Below are 17,721 nucleotides of genomic sequence, written 5' to 3'. Positions count from 1 at the left end.
AACTACTTCCTCATCTAATATGCTCAGCGACATAACATGATGTGAATTTGTGACGCATTTTAACTCAGCAACTGTTCCACCTCAGGATTTATTGCTGTACCTGAGTTTCTGCATGCATGCCTGTACCGCTTCAGGAAGACTATAATTTCTTTTTCATTGCAAATGGATTGCCTGGGATAAATACATGACTCTTATTTTGTAGGCAGAGAAGGTCAATAACAGTCTCTACAGAATCTCTCCATAAAATGTGACAATAAATAACAGTTTAACCTCTAATCTATATTAACAGACAACCCTTATTTATTGTTTGACTTGTGTAAAGACAGACAGGTAATCCAAAAGGAGCAGTCACAATAGACGCTAATGACCTTCTTTTACAAGAATGTAGATACCAGTGGGCAAAAACCATTTCAGCTTCAGCATCATGCAAAGGGCTATTTTGCAAAGAAACACTGTGTGTTAGTTGTTGAAACTTTTTTGCGCATTCCCCGAAACAAATTACACTATTCTGAATATTTTCTTTTCTGTGCAGTAAATAAAGTCTTTCGTGTTGACAATGCTAATATTATATTTTAAAATATATTTGCATTTGTGTTTTTTGTCATTTTTTATTGCATTGTATAAATCCCAGAGCAGAGATCCACTAAGCTCACTTTGAGAAAGCCCCGTTTCTTGGGATAGCATCATGCGGTGACACAGGTGATCATACGGCGTTTCAATATGGTTTACTGGCTGAATCTATGGGAAAGTTATTTCAACAAGAATTGTGGATACAAGGTTAGAGTACAAGTCAGGGAAGTTATTTTCAAGTGATTAGTTTAGTCGAATTATTTCATACAAATAATTTTCAAGGGTGACTATTCCTAATGCAAAGTAATCTTAAAATATTTTAGTCTAATTAGTGCTTTAAATCTCCTAGATAATCATGGGAAGGATGGGAAGGAGGGAGGCAAGAAAATAGTTTTATCACTACTTGTAATTCTGGGATTTAGCAAAGCCACTGTGGCATTGGGGGGACAGAACAAGAAATGACTAGTAAACATTTCTTTTTAAGGAAGAGTTATGGACATTTTGTGCTCTAGCTAATAAATGTTATCTAGTGCATGAAGATATGTGTGTAATTAAGTTGGTTTTACTTACTTTTACATTTTAGTGATGCATAAGACAGGTAGCTGGAAATTCGTTTCAATCTTAAGCCATGTACCTAGAAATAAGAAGTTAATTTTTATTTACAGAAATACTGATCCACATCTGCTGGTTATTTAGTTTTTTCTTAAAATAAATCCTCTTGTTTAAGAATAGCTTAAAAGCGCACTCGTTTCATTTTTTAGTCTCATTTTATGCTGAACAAAGGAATCAATTTCTAGATAATTTTTTAAGATTTTTTTCTTCCTCTTCCTAGTTTATGAAGCCTATTTTTAACACCAAATAGCAAAAATCTCTCATACATGTAAGAATTGAGAAGGCAGCCTCCTAAGATTTATTAGAGTTGTATTAATGTGAGAGGTGTTTCCTTAAGGTACTGATCTTAAGTTTTAGGACAGTTTGTCTTATTTTAGTGTAGCAAATATGAAAAGAAAGCCATAACATTTCTGAGAATGGAAGAATTTAATTTTCTTTTCAATTAGTCAAGGAGTTTGACATCAGTTCTGTAAATCTACAGGGTGTGTTTTCCAGACTTAGTCTGATTAGTAAGAAATTATGACAGATCTTCTCAGCACTAGTGATGCTTTTTGAAAACTAGGCCTTGGAGACACGTTGGCCTCACAAAATGGAGTCATCCAAAATTGCTGGTCTTTTTTGCTCCATTGTTGGCTTTGCAATTTAGCTTTCTGTTTCTCACATTTTCATTATGTGCAATATTGTGCATATCCATCCTAATAAACTCTATTACTTGGAACAATGAAGTTGAGCCTAATTCAAATCCTGAATTAAATGCAAATCTAGCACCAGAAAAATGGATTAAGTAGTATGATAGGATTTGAAATGTAAATGCTGTATCTTTTCTGAACATAAAGTTCAATTAAATAAAGGAAATGGATACTCGTAAGGACTGTCAAATTCAAGCTAGCATTTGTATCTGTAAGTAAGCGATAATAAAACGTGTGCACCGTGAGAACAACGTGGAGATTGAACACTGGTGCCTTTGGAAGTAACATACAACTGCCTTTATAAACATTTTTACTCATTTTTAGACAAATAGTCAACTGGAGGAACCTTAGGAGAAGACTGTCCCTTTTGCAGGGCGAACGATGTTTTTTTTAATATGACAGCATAAGGATTTTATTTGTTTGTGTCTGAAATAATGACGCCTTTCTACCCAGTGGAATTACCGCAAGACTATTGCATTATTTCTTTGAATTCTGAAATGGAGGAAGAAAAGATTTCCAATCATATCAGCAGCCAGATAAGTGCAATCTTAATTTTCATATATATGCGCTATCAATGTGGAACAACTTTAAATGGATTTATGGCTGTGTAGTCCGTTGTGCTAACATGTGGCTCAGAATAATATACAATGGAGTTTGGTCACAAGCCCAGGACAATATGCCTAGATTTCTGCTCAGTAATTATTCTTAGTTGCAGCGGAAAAATGATGGTGCTATTTTCCTATTCTTTTAATAGGGAAATGGCTTTTTTGGGGGAAGATGCTACTTTGTACATAGACAAAGGAATTCAAATAATTGTCTGATGTTTAGAAACATGGAAGACCATTGTGGTGTCATTTCACTGCAAGTACATAAATCCCATAAATATGGAAAATGTACTCCTGAGGGAAAAAAGTGTCCTATTTCCATTATGCCAAACAACTGTCTTGACAAATTGACACCTTTTGCCAAACAAGATTTGGCAACATAATGCTGCAGATAATTGTTATAAGGCAACAGAATTGAAACTAGTTACTTTTTTAAATTAACCCTTTCTAGCAACTAGAAAGTAAGAGAACATGAGGCAAAGTTTTTCTTCTGTATTAATCCATTTGTTTCTTTGAAGAAAAGTAACTGCAGGCAGACTTTAGTTGGCTGTGACTGCATACATACAGCACATACTTCCATTTGTCACAGTCTCATGACAATCAGAGACAAAAATATAATTGTTCAACATATTCAGAATACAATACATAACAACAGGCCATGACTAACTTCTGCTCTCCTCCAATTTAAAGTCAGAGAACCACATACATGGATTTAAGTGCAAAATTCAACCTTCTGAATTTAGCCCATGTTCCTTCTAAGTAATTTTGGCAAATATCTTTTCTTTAACGATTCTTCACAAGCAGAAATAGATAGAGAAATCAAAACTGACTCATGAAGTCCTAGGGAGGGCAAGATTTTGCTTACGACACTTTAAAGTTAATTTGAAAATTCCCTGATTATCACTGACATTGCCAAAACTACTCAGGAGTTCTGTTCTGTAGTATAAAAAAATATTTATCTTGTTTTTAGCTCGACTCCCTTTCAAAGATATTTAATTGAAATATTTGTTAAATTTGGAGCCCCGAGACAAACAGATGTGATAAGTATCAAAGATTAGGTAATACAAAATTGGACATAATCTTAATTTTCTTTCAAGCTTATTGGAATTTTTATGTTGCAGATAAATAACATGACCTATTTCTTTACTTAAAATTAATTAAAATATTTAACATATTCAGCATATGTTACTCAAAAAGGTCATCTGCTCTCTGCATAGCTGGCATTCTCTTGTAACCTAAGAAATGTTAATAGTGCTGATCCTAAAAACAAATGGTTTCCAAAAAGTCCCAATTGAAATGTGAAATATGAATATGTGCTTAATTTCCACTTATATACTATAGCGTTGCCTAATCACATAACAGAATAGCTTCTGCACACAAGCCATCACCTATTTCAACCTGAGCCTTCAGGTGTTGTGTTAATTTCCTTTGCTGCAGAGTAGAACCAGTTCTGCTACCACTGCATAGAGACGCTGTGCATTGCATTACAGACATGACATAAATTTCAGCAGAAGCAGTGCTAAATTTCATGTCTAGCTTGTAATTTTACTCAGTAGCACCTTTGTACATCTGAATTATGTGAAATAATGTTTTTTGCTTATTCTTTTGCTAAGAAAGTTTCCAAGTTATGAAACAAAACCAAGGGAAAGGAACATTGAAAGTGTTACTTGTGTTAACACAGGGATGTCTGAGGTTGTGGATAGAATCTGGCCATAGAGCACAGAGAACAAAGCTAATTTTATCTTGCTTCTCAGCAAAGTAAATTAGTCTTTACTTCCTCAGTAGGTTTTCAGTGACAGATACGATGATCCAAAGATGGTTCAGGATCCCAACAGTCTGCAGCATAGAGTATAAATAAAAAAGAGAAAGATTTGTTCAATTTGACTTGCATTAGTTGCCATCTAATAATTATCCACGAGCCAGTGCTGATTTTCTGTGAGTTTCTCTCGGCTACCAGAGCCATCGTCAAACTGGGGCTCCGCAGCAGCACAGCGTGTCACCTGGGAGCCCCTCAGTGAATCTATGCTTGAGAAGCTCAGTTGCTCTAGTGTAGAAGGCTGCCATGCAACTCTACTAAAACCAAGATAAAGCAAATAAGAGCGTTTAAGCTGTGTGCTACTATCTCTGTCAAAAGCAAGGAATAGGGATACTTCATACAAAACACTCATCCTTTTCTGTTCAGCAACTGAAACAACTTTTGCACAATGATATTGGTGTTTGATTTGCCAAGTTATGTTAGTTCCCACAGGCTCATCATTGGTCCCCACCAGGTCATACGAACTGGTTTTACAGTCCCCTGAAAATCAGCCTGAAGATCTTTAGTACTTACAAATTTTTATAGAAATACCATTACCAATTCAAGTCACTTCCTTCTGTAAATGCAGGCAAGTGCTCTGACCTAGTTTTATGCATTTATTTCTCCACTTTCTCTTTATCCCTGCTCTCCTAATTAAGAGGACACTGCACCATTGTCCTTAGCTTTTGGAAACTTCCAGAACATGAAGTGGTCTCTGAGAAGACAATGAACAGCACAGAGCAAAACCTGAACAAATTTCTATCCTATTTCACAGAATACTAAGTCTAGTGCTTTTTGTACTTCCAAAATTTAAAACACAACCTGCAGCATGATAAGAGAACCTATTAAACATCAAAGCTCAACCTTTCTGAATTCAACATATATACATATTATGTTGTTTGAAAAGACTGAAAGGTATAAGTTTTGCACTTATCAATCTAATAATAAGATTTCCTTAAAAACAGATTAACTTCAAATGTCTTTATCATTAGCATACTGGTATTTACCACAATTTGCATTTGCTAGCAACCTTTTTGTCCTTCCAGGAGAGAACGCTTGTACTTATTTACACAAAATAAAGATAGCTTCACTTCGTAAGTTCAATATTTTGGGCAAGCAATAATATACCAGTCTGCTAGCCAGTCTTAGCAGGAAATAGTCCTAGTGCTGATCACAATGAGATGACTTGTGGTATCAGCTCATTTTGAGAAGTTTAGCAAACATGTTATCTCTAGCAACACGTCTGATGTAATGTTTATAAGTTCAGTCTGTCCTTTTTTGCCATTGTTGGTGATACGTTTGTTACCAAAACAACCTAAAAGTCTTTTCTTCATCATGACCTTCAGAAGGTCACATAAAGATGCTGTTTCACTATGATCTAATATTTGAAACATACGTTTAAAGCAAAATCCCTCATGCTGTCAAACCATTTTCCTGAATTTAAAACTCTAAATATTACTTATAATGAAGCTTGAAAAACTTTATACTGCAGAAAGCATTTAACTGATAATCTGATCTTAATGAAAATAGGTTCCATTTTCTCCAAATAACGAATATGCCAAATTGTACGGGGGATTATCTATATGACTTCAAATGCTTACTTAAAATTATGGTCAGATGGCCATCTATATTTGTTTAGTGAAAGACCACTACATGTCCTGCAGGACACTTGAGCCCAGGCTGACTCATAATCACAGGGGGAAAACTGTATCGAGGGTCAATTAGAAGGAAAGAGAAAACAAGTATGCAATCTGTATACTGTCATTCTTCAAGATTCTGAAAAGGCATCAGGTTTGTTCATACTCTTTTTACACTCAACACATTTTCTACTTCAATCGGTGTCTTTAAAGTTCTTAAATTGTTACTATGATCACATCACACACACTTTTTTCCCTTTAATTTCCAGTCTTGTGGACTGTCAGTTTAAATGAGTTCTTTCTTATCCTACCAAAGCCAGGAGAGATTTGCAGGCTGCAGTGATTCCATCACCTCTGTGCTGATGAGAGGGTCTCTGCGTACATGTCACCATCTAGAACCTCATAAGAAATGCAGCTAATGCAATGGAAAATGAATCCAGCTCCCCAATTCTTAGCTGAGTTGGGTCAGTGGGACTAATGTTTGAAGCAATGTTTCTTTAATCCTTTTTCTTCATTAAAGAAAAAGGTTATAACTGAATATACACAGCATGAAGATCTGACTAATAAGGAAGTAAGATTTGTAGTAAATTTTCAGAGTAAAGTAACACTTCAAATTTCTCAGTATTATATATGTACAGAATATGTATTATATGGAAATTCACAACTACTCCTCTCATGCGTCACTGTGGCAGGAATGAGTAAGACGCCATAGGGCAAGGTCTCTACTCAAGACCTTCTCAATAACTTCTCTAATTACCTCCAAAGACAGAAACTTCTTTCTAAGACAGACTTTTTTGGATTGTGCAAGTCTTTTGGTTCTTCCTACCTTTTGCTTGTGGTTAAGGTCCTCAGGAATTTCCTTCATTACTTCACTAGGAAGATGCCCATGACAGCTTAAGGGAGAATATAAAATACTTTCTATTTGCTATGTACATAATCTTTTATCATTTTTGTCTCAGCTGTCTGAAAAGTAGGGGTTCCGGGTCTATGTACAAAACAACAGAACTTAACTTTGTATCTGGATATCTGAAAGGGTTAGAGTTGTGCCACTTCAGAAGCAACAAGTATATAGTAGCAGAATGAAACCATGTAAAACAAAATGCTCCATTGCCAAAAACCAGAATCTGAGATGACAATTTGTATAACTTACTATTATTAACTATACTTATCTAAGGATTACTATAGCGGTATATAATATCTTATCTTAAAGCCATAAAAACAGTTGCATAAGAAATTCTAGTAATATAATACTGGCTGCTTTTAAGCCTACAATGTCTATGGACGGTTCTTCTACCAATAAGACTGCCAAAACATGTGACAAGCCCAGATAATCTGCTGAAGTCACATTACATTTTCTTTTTGGCTGCATACATCTTTGCAGATGAGTGCTTTTACAGGAACTTGTGCTGAAAATGAGAATTTTGGTCTCATAGGATCTCTATATAAAGATTTCAGCAAAAAATTTATTTGGCTCTGTCAAGAAAAAATATCTTTTTTTTTTACACTCCTCAAATTCTGAGACAGAAACAACTTGTTGCTAGTTAATAATACAATAATACTTTACATATCATTTGTTTTATATTCTGATACCTTTCTCTAGTTTGGATATAAAAATGCAAGGATAGAAAGAGATATCTTATTTATAATTTAGAACAAGACTAAATATGTTAGGTTTTGATGAAATTGTACTTTGGCCAGCATTTTTAATAACAACACTTTGCCTGCCACCTTGTTCAGTACCAACTCAGGAAAAAGTGTGTCCTTACTGAATACGTCCTCTCTGAACCAGCGGTAAGCATTGTTACTGAAGGTCATTTCCTGTTTCTTCACAGTTTAGTACCAATCCAGACCAACCTTGTTTAGCCTGAAATCAGACAGTGTCGGAGTTCAAGGTCATGTGGCTTCAGGCAAAATGAACCAAGGCTAGTCATTAAGTCGAATGTTATGTATAATTTCAGTTTTAAAAGAAGAGTAATATATAAAACAGCAGTTTATAGATGCTGAGTTCACAGCTGCTGCTTTGGTTTACTGATGCATATTTCTACTGCATACAAAAGCTTGAGCTTTCCTCTGTTAAGGCTGTAACACAGGAGTTTAGGGAAATACGATACAGATGGTGGTTGGCAGAATAAAATAGATGAAATGTAGCACACAAATACACAGATACTTTACAGCTCCTACTAAGTGTGTGCTTAGGTTTCATGTCAGAACTTTCACCAGGATAACAGCAGATATTAAAACTAAGCGCACGAGCAATGCCTCTATTTAATGTTAATTTGACAACAATGAAAGGAAAACTAGGAACTTCACAACAGCACTTTCCATGAACTTCTGCAAACCAATACAGCAAGTATGAAAAGTGCATGAATCTCAACAACAGCTCTACAACAGTTTTTGCCTGTGAAATATCTAAGCAAGTTTTCACTTGGAGTACCTCAGGGTCCACAGAAAACCTGAAAAGCACTGCTGTAGAGGTTATAGGCAAAACATCACTGAGTACACTTGGCTTACAAAGTTACACATCGATTTGGTTGCATATGCATTATCTCAAAGGAAGAAATTTCTGAAGAATTGAGCTGTCATTGAGACAGAAAATAGAGTATAGGCATTTTTAAAAATGCCTTTTTGTTACCAGTTGTCATCATGTCCCTAATTCTATTTCTGAGAGTTCTTTCAGAAATTTTGCTCATAAAGCAGCTCTGCATCCTGGCCGTGTTTGCAACAGTATTCTTATAATTTATCCCAGAACTGTGTATGTGTCACTATTTATTGTTTTGAAAATTACTTTCATATTTGTACTACAAAGAGCAGAATATTGTACCTGGCAAACTCTCCTACTCCTGAATATTTACTCCAGATGTTAGGTATGCTTGTGCAATCTGGGTTGCCGTGGCTATATTCTTGTAGATACCAGGCTTGCATAAGGGGAGTGATACTGCTCACTCTGGAGATGTTCTGGGCATGGCTGAGCCCTGAACAGGCAGAACAAGTCCAACAAAAATCTATACTGCCTTCCAGCAGCTGCTCTTTTTTTGTCAGAACCGGCAGTTTTTACAGAAATTGTTTCAGATCATAGGTATTATTATAATAAAAATTCACGATTCTTTTTTGACAATTCAGCAGCCCTAGAGGTGACTGTGTTTGGATAAACTGGGGTGATATATTTTCCCTTTTGAGCTTTTTTTCTCATCTGGCAGACATTGAAGAAGTCTAATAGTGTGTCAAGGAGTCTAATTTGTGTGCCATTATGTAACAATTACCAATTTTAGTTAGATGAAATAGGAAACTACATAGCTGTGAATGGGTCCAGACACCCATGGTCAGGGTGGGTACAATGAACAGAGAAGGACCACTAGGGAAAACTGTCAGGGCTGACAGATCTTTCCTTGTTTAACCTAGCAAACAAAGGTGGAAAGGAACAGAAGCAAATCCATTGATAACAGCAGGCAGGAGGAAAAGACATGAAAGCCCAAGGAGAACAGGGGCTTAAAAATGATTTGGCAAAGTGAGGCTGGAAATTAGAAGAAAGTATCTGAAATTCAAATGAGGGGCTGAGCACTCCAGTAAACATAGCAGGGGTGAAAACCTTGCTAGCTTTAAGATGGAGCTCGAGCTATTCCAGCAATCTGCCCTTACTTAGATCTTAGAGGTACACAAGTTGTGCACCTGGAACTTCAGGACTACAGGGAGGCATTTTAGCACCTGGGAGACCTACTCTACACCCATTTAACACTTTGGAACATCTTTCAGACTAAAGTCCCTCTTTGTCAAAGTCAAATCCTACCCTAAAAATTCTGCAGTCTACAATGGTGAAGATGTATCCCAGATGTAATCGAGAGGTGTAGACTGTTCTGTTAGAAATTATAGAGTGGGACCAGCAACAGGCTCAGAGTGCCTTTTTATGCCCACTACGTGTCCCATCTTTCCCCTGTCACAGTGATGTCAGTAGTAACAAGAAAAAGGGACTAACAGCTCTAATTCCCCCTTATTTTACTTTCCTCTTTATCCATTTCTTCCCTCTCCAGTAAACAGACCTTTAAAAAGGGAACACGAGAGCAACACCACTAGAGAGGTGGGAGGCAGCTGAACATAAATCTTTTCTCCATTTATTTTTCTATAATCACGCACCAGTATCCTAGGGCATAAGGACCTGTGTCAGTATTTTCAGTTTGCAGGTCTCTAAGAAGTTCTGAACAACACAAGTGACGAGGCATGCTGTATCAGGCCGGAGAGCTGCTGAAGAGTCACATTGCTGTGAGAAGCAATGGGTACCTGTTCTGCATGAGGGAAAGAAAAGAGATGGTACTCAGTTAAGCTCTCTTCACATTAAAAGTTTTGTCTGTGAAAAGTAATGGTGTCAGTAAATAGTATTAATTTTCAAGAAGAAACTTAAGTTTTTTGTGTCAGCAGTCCTGCTTCTCACAAATTATTTCTAAACACATTGCATACTGGAAATAAAACTCTGTCAATCTCTTGGGGTTTTTTGGGTTTGTGTTTTTTTTTTTTTTAACATGGTTGCTGACCCTACCAGGTATATCCTGGATCTGGAAATAAGCATGATCATTTAAAAGTGAATGTAAATGTTTGGCTTTCAACTGGGCAAGCTGTAAAAAAGAAAGTTATTTTTCACTATAAACACTTCTAGTTCATTTTTTACTTGGCTTTTTCTTATTTGTAGTGGTGGTTTACTCATTATATGTGCCAATTGTTACAGAGAGAATAAAAGAATACTTAAAAATATGCATGAGGAAGTACAGTACTGGGGGCCTGGAAATTTTGCATACAAAAAGACTGGCTAAGGAGTATTTATATCTACTCTTGAAAATATAAATACATGGACCATTGCCTATTTTTCAGGAATTTTAGAAGATACCAGAAAAGGGCATTAGCTTTCCTTTTATATGATATTAAGAATACATACTTCTCCTATATTTAGTAACACTTGTCCCTGTAATGGGAATGGTTTTGCGGTTCATTGGTGTTAATCATTCCATAGATATTTGCTCAGTGAAGCACAATTACGAGTTTCTAGTCAAGGCAGGCAGACTCGAGATGCACTACAAGGACCCATGATTCCTGTTTGAGCAGCTGGAATGGAAATTTATAGGCTAGCATTCATTTTGGCACTGCTATTACAACCGCCAATCATTCCCACCCTCATTGCCAACCAAGTGTTGTCTGCCAAGCACGGCAGCCAGTCTGAAAGAAGCTTCACCAAACATCGCACTGGCTCTGAGTCCCACTCATGTTAACACAGCTGAGGCTTGAAATGAACCCTCAGGGACAGGCAGCAATTATTCTAAAACTAGATGGACAAATGGAAACCTTTGCCTCTAGTCAAGGCAGTAGAAGCTCTGCCAAACTTTCTGCCACTAGAAAACACTCCCAGTATAGCTCTGCTTCTAGCTGCTATCATTCATCTTCTCTAGGAACCCCTTGGAATGGCACAGGCACTGTGCAGCAGAAAGGGAGAAGACAGATGGCTGAAATGTCTTCTCATATCCTGTCAAATCCATTGCTTACAGTGGCACAGGAACACATGGGACCTAACCAGCTCCCTCCTCTTTTGTTCCAGTCTGTTTGTCTCTGATGAACACATTGTACTATAAATTGATTCCCAGAGCAAGGAATAAAAAATGAGCAATTAGGCAACCTACTTCACCTAAGCGTATTCCCACCATTGTCCATCTGGTCTCAAGTTAAACAATTCATTTAAGAGAGACTATTACACAGAGACACTCCAATAACTTCACTTTTTTTAATGTTAAAAAACCCCAAGCTGTCAGAGGCAATTTCTGTCACACTGTCTTCCTCCTCTGTGCTTATACTTTGCATGTGCTTTACAACACTTGTTCTAACTGCTTGCATTCCTCATTTTGCCAATATAGACACATTTAATTCTCTTAAGCAATCATTGCAAATGAGACACTGCAGTTGGAAGAAACGATCAGGCAGCCAGATCTCTGTAGCAGAAGATGTATCAGTCACTGTATCCCTTACCACTGTTAACAGTAGCAGGACTAAACTCATGCAAGACTGTTGGCCAATGCCAGAGTTCTAGAAACGTGATTCCTCCCATTGCTGCAAATTATTTCTGTGTTTAAATCTAAATAGAACAATGTTTGTAACCAAACAAGCCTATGTCTACTCCCAGCCATTGGCACTTCTGCACATGATCCTCTAGATCTTTTGAGGAATTAAGGTGGAGAAATTACATTTGCAAGGACTTGCATGCCCAGTTCCTTTTGGAACATCCAAAACATGGAGATGGCTTTGAAATCCCCATGCCTAATATGCTTATTTCCATAAGAAATAGATTTTCATTAAAATGTCTTTTTCTTTCCAGTAACTGGCTAACAAACCCCAAACCCAAAACACATATGCAACCTCAAGAGGGCACCATGGTATTTCAAGAATCGCCTTACAGAAAGGTAATAATGCTTTAGCGTAACAGCAGGCTCTAATGACAGCATAGAATTAAGGTTGTTGCAAACATTAATTATAAAAAAAAAAGGCAAAAAACAAGGCAAGGCCAAGGCAGTATCATTAGCTCACCTGCTTTTCTACCGTCCATGTAGTGCCACATGACCCACAGTAGCAGATGATGCAGGACTGCAGTTTGCAGATATATGTCCCATATGCTGTAGCAGCTACATCTGCATAGCCCTCCGTGTCAGTCCTTGATTAACCAATACCTCCTAAGAGCAATCTGTTAAAAATTGTGATAGCTCTGTGTCTAGGGCAAGAAACAGCCTAGGTCTGTGATAATGAAATTCTTGCCTGTGAGTGGTAATAATTCTGTTCATTCCTTCAAACGGTACACAGAAATTTAGAATTATAGGAACACCAACTGCAAGGTGATCTCATGAGTAACTGAGTACTGTTGCCTTTTATGGCACTGCATAATTTTGTCCTTTTATAAAAGTATTATGTTCCATCTTAAAATTAGATTATTTTTCCCTCTCACTACTTCTCTTGGAAGACTATTGCAGAATTTCTTTGCTCTAATCGACGACCTAAAAAAATTCCACTCCAGATTTATTCTTAACCAATTTACAGCTTTTGGTGCTTGTGTCAACATTATCTGTTAGCCCCTACACTGCCTCTCTTTTGCTTAATTAAACACGTTTCTCTCTTTTATGCTATGATGAAACCCTCCAATTCCTTGATCATTTTAGTAACAATTCTGTCTGCCTATTTCCCTTTTAATCTCCTTCCTTGAGCACAGATGATAGATAATAACTATATTCCAGATGAATAATCCCCAAATCACTGGCCTTAATACTTCCTCTAGTCTATTGGAAATTCATCACGACACCACATGTGCCTTTTATAGCACTGATGAGTTAGGGATGGCAAGTTATCATGTATTCTGAAGACTTGGAGGAGGAATAAAATGAGAGCTGCAGGTACAATCTCCAATTCTGCCATCACTGTGCAACAGTTCAAGACAAACAAGACTGTGTCTCAGGTACCCCATTTTTGAATGGTGATAATATCCACCCATGCTCCTATATAACTGATACCACAACTATAAAATTATATAGAAATCTCATACACACTATATGTCTTAACAGCGTACTTTTCAGCTCATTAAATTAATGGATCTGCTGAATTCTCACAGTGATCCATCCAAGGTCAGCTAAGAACTTTGATACTGGTACATCACTGCATAACTGATAGTAATTCATGTACTATGATAATTTCTTTTTTCAATTGAATTTTCTAAAATAAAACCTCTCTCATTCCAGGAGAATGCCTTCTGGAATTATTCTTGAAATCAACATGATTAGTTCCATCATAAATCTTGTGTACTAAGGAGGAAATTTCTAACAGTACTTTCATGACCACTGCTTCTCAACATCTTCCTCTCTCACAATTGTAGTACATTGCAAAATAAAAACTAATTTCTTCCTGATTTCTTTTGCAGGGTTGGGTTTTTTTGGGTGTGAGTTTTGGGTTTGTTTCTGAGAAAGCATTTGACCTGAAACACAAAGAACTGCTCCTGGCATCAGAAAAGTGTTCAGCGACTGCAAAAGGGAATAACCAGCAACATTTATCATATAATCATGATCTCATACTTGATATCCATCCCAAATGTATAGATTCTTCCAAAATTATTTGTGCTTAGCACTGTGTGTTTTGATCCTACAGCAAATTATCTATGGCTGGGCTCAGCCAATCCTGATGGGGGACATTCAGATAGCATCAAAACATTGCAGTACTTGTGCTGGCAGGACTTAGGTGAGTGCTAAACCCCTCCCAGAGGCCAGTGCACTGGTGATATATGCATCTCTGGATGAGATATTTGTGTTTGTGACTTGGGTAAAGATAAGCAGAGCTACAGGGGAAGAAGAGCTACCACATTCACTGGCCTTATGCTCACATCCAGCAATTGATTTTCCCTCTGCCTGTGAACATGAAATAACACACTGTGAAACAACACAATATCCAGGGTATCTCGTATTGCACAGCACCCTAAACAGAGTAAGTTTCATTCAGTCCTTGGCCGAGGAGCTCCATGAAGCTAGATACCAAATTCAAGCCATACTGAAACACAGAGAGCTCCACATACCAAAGAATTTGAAAAACGGTTCAAGGAAGTGGTGGCAGATATTTTATCTCCTGCATGCTCTGTAGTTCAGCAGCTAGCCACAGTTGACACAAAAGAAAATGCAATATACTTTTCTGACGTTCTGAGTTCAACAGATGGTTTGCTAGGACATTTTGTCTATCAGAACCTAACACGGCCTCTAACATTTATTGGGGGAATCTGTTCTAAGACTTCTGCATTTAAAATAACAATCCAATTAGATGCTCTTGATTTTACAAAGTTTCTATACATTTAATAAGTGTTTTGATGTGAAATAAAGCAAACACAAAGAGTTTCCAGACTGAATCACCATACAGCTTAAAGACAAAACATACCAGTGACTAAAAAAAGGATCTATATTGTCATGACTGTCCTATACTGCTCTGTAATCCAAGCAGGCTCTGCAATTTCATAATTCCTAGGAATTTAAAAGTAGCACTTCTACATGCCTGAATCACAAATTCATTCTGGTACTGTTTAATACTTCTGCTTCTTTTAATGTATGGCCTGTACACATGCAACCAAGTGGACTGTTGACATTCAGCCAACTTCTCTCAGAATTCTGATTCAGAGATCAGTTTTCTTGCAGAGAAGGATGAATACATTCACATCTATGGATTAGTCCTGGCAGCTTTCTTCCAGATGAGAAAAGAAAAGAGAAAAAGTAACAGGCTGTGACTTCAGAATAAATCACTATCTCATGCCTGCAATGCTAAAACAGCTGTTCTGATATGGCTTCATGAAGCTGGGGAAACTTCAGCTGTAAAAGTTTCTGGTAGCTTTTTTCCTAGCTGATCTCCGTATTTCATTGTCCCAGGTACCCAGCAGTATTCAATTACACAAAGAAAGAAGACACATATGACGCCATTTACACACAGGCAACTACGTTATGATAGTGAAAAAACATGGGGGTGGGGTTACACATCATTTATCCAGTTGGGAAGCCCGCATACCATCAGCTCAGTCCTGCACTTTTTTCACTCCCCAGCTCCTGAGTCAGATTCAGGGTGTAACCATTCTCTGTTGGACAACGGCCGAGACAGCGAGGCTGTCAAGAGGCAAGCTATGGTGCTCTCAATCTCTTCCCCAAAACCCAAACCTGGAGAAGGTTAAAAGAGATGAAAATCTGCTTTGACACTTGCCAGATGGCAAAGCTTAAAACTGTATCCTCTGAAAAGAAATAGCAGAAAGACATGTCTCTAGTCACATTTTCCTCCATCCCCAATACACATGCTGTACCAAGATTAGTGTTTCCTGGGGACTGGATACACATTCAGGCTTCCCAGCTGGAGAATCCTAAGTACCTCCTGGTCAGCATATACTGTTTCAAACCTGCATTGGAAGTAAAGTAAAGCCAAATCAGCCCCTTTTATTCATGCTTCATTCCAAGTGCCTGGAAAGTACATCCATCCATACAGACTCCTCCTACCCCCAAACCCAAGCTTTACATAACTGGAATGTTTACTTTTTTAGCAGTTAGCAGGTTGTACATTTCATTATTTATTATTTTGAGAAAAATCAAAGGAGCATCACTGGGTCTGAAATTCACTGAAAAACCATTAAGTGGGCCAACATAAATAACGCTTTTCACACTTAAGTCAGATATAAATGATGCGGATGCAGTGACTTCCTTAGTATATATATGGTCTGATCCAAGGGCTCAGCTAAGTCATTTAATGGTGTCTACTGTCTTCTGTTAAAGTCTTCGTGGTATTAATGGGTAAAATTAACTCATAAACAGAAGCCTGGAGGGTGAAAAAGACAGTAAACAGCTTTTGCACCCTGTCCTCCAAAGACTGAAAGCAATATATCAGTCCAAACCACTCCAAGTGGGAGAGAACATTGGAGAAAGGTAGGATCCGAAACAATGATCATAGGGCAAAATAATACAGATTAACAAAAATTATGTAGGAGTCCTGTTTCTTAACATGTGTTAAGATTTCTATCATTGCTGATGTTAATAATTGACATGAAGTACAGTGAGAGTTAGATAACAGCAGGAACGTTCAGGCCAGGAACTCATTTCATTTTCCAGTGATGTGAGGCACTGGGTAATGGGGAAATGCATAACCTCATTTCAGAGATGAACTTGCTTCACTGCCTTACATTTCGAGGAATTTTATACTGTCTAGAAAGAGATTTCTGCCTATAGCATGTAACAGGAGGTGTTCTTCAGAGAGTGGAAAAAGAACAGGATATGAAATTTGTGTTCATAAAAGTGAGGAATTAATAGCAAAGCCTTAAGTCAGATATAAATTGCGTGGGTATTATGCAAGCCTCATCACACAGTACTGCCATCTCACCCCAATTTATGACCTGGAACACAGCAACTTTTACAGCTTGTAGCTGGAACTGCAAGTTGTACAGAAGCGTACAATGATTTTATAAATACAAGGGAAAGAGGTAAAAGCTCCAAATTCCTTATGCTCTTTAGCCTAGCTCAAGTATAAGCTGGACAAAATCTCATGACACACTGCACCTCCTGAGCCTGCAGATCACATTGCTGGCATAATGTTCAGGGTTTAAACACAGTCAATGTATTGCCTGAAATCAGAATGCACACGCAAGCCAAGATCTGCTCTCTAGCACAAGCAACTACAAGTAAATGAGCAGGGTCAGCTTGAGCATGGGTATGATCTGCACAGGCTGCTGAAATCAGTGTCGCTGTGTATAGCTTGCCAGGCCCAAGAATTCACCAGAGAGAGGGAATTCAGGCTTTTGCTTCTCTTTACATTGCCAGAGTCCCTGTTTTCTGGTTCATACCACCAAACACCAGCTTAAACCAGAGGTGAATCTACTACAGGATATAACAAACGGCTATTGCTCTTATTTGTCCCGTATGTTCTTATCTTACCGTTTGCAAGTAATCGCCACCCTGGAAATCAAACACTAAGGTATTTGTACATTCTCTTTGAAAATAGATTTCAATTTCCTTTTACCTGAACTGCCCTGTCCTTTGCCACACCTGCTCAATGCATCATTCTGCATAGCACACACTGTACACACCTGAAGAGTCTGATGACCCATGCTAGACAGGGAACATAATCACCACAGAAAGCATATAAGATTGAAAAGTGCGATGCAATTAAAAGGATAGAGGGATATCTTTCATTAGCAAATAATCACATCCGTACAGTGATGATAGTTATAGTACATCATGACTGAGCATTAGGTTCTGTTCTCAGTAACATGAAATTCTTTTCAATGTGTGACCATACAA

General features: G+C 37.6%; 1 protein-coding gene and 1 long non-coding RNA gene across 10 annotated transcripts in view; one reads left to right on the top strand and one right to left on the bottom strand.

Moving 5' to 3' along the window:
- The window catches only part of KCNIP1 (potassium voltage-gated channel interacting protein 1), a 575,674-nt gene that overhangs the window by 522,734 nt on the left and 35,219 nt on the right, over nucleotides 1–17,721 (bottom strand). For 6 of the 7 annotated variants that reach the window (XM_054217179.1, XM_054217185.1, XM_054217177.1 and 3 more), the window contains one exon: nucleotides 1,141–1,204. The gene's annotated coding sequence lies outside the window, so the exon portion shown is untranslated. Of the gene's footprint in view, nucleotides 1–1,140; nucleotides 1,205–10,036; nucleotides 10,186–17,721 lie in introns of all 7 variants that reach the window. The other variant, XM_054217180.1, reaches the window with a different exon arrangement.
- Nucleotides 667–15,347, top strand: LOC128916037 (uncharacterized). Of its 3 annotated transcripts, XR_008468831.1 has the most exons (4): nucleotides 667–777; nucleotides 10,077–10,210; nucleotides 12,255–12,339; nucleotides 13,839–15,347. It is a non-coding gene; the product is annotated as an uncharacterized LOC128916037 (long non-coding RNA). The 3 variants fall into 3 exon arrangements; XR_008468829.1 differs by lacking the exon at nucleotides 667–777 and having other exon boundaries at nucleotides 7,032–10,210; XR_008468830.1 differs by lacking the exon at nucleotides 667–777 and having other exon boundaries at nucleotides 7,032–10,210; nucleotides 13,660–15,347.

The sequence above is a fragment of the Rissa tridactyla genome, chromosome 11 (genome assembly GCF_028500815.1).
Source record: "Rissa tridactyla isolate bRisTri1 chromosome 11, bRisTri1.patW.cur.20221130, whole genome shotgun sequence".
NCBI lineage: Eukaryota > Metazoa > Chordata > Aves > Charadriiformes > Laridae > Rissa > Rissa tridactyla.
Note: the sequence above shows the minus strand (reverse complement) of the source record. Positions and strands in the feature narration are given on the sequence as shown.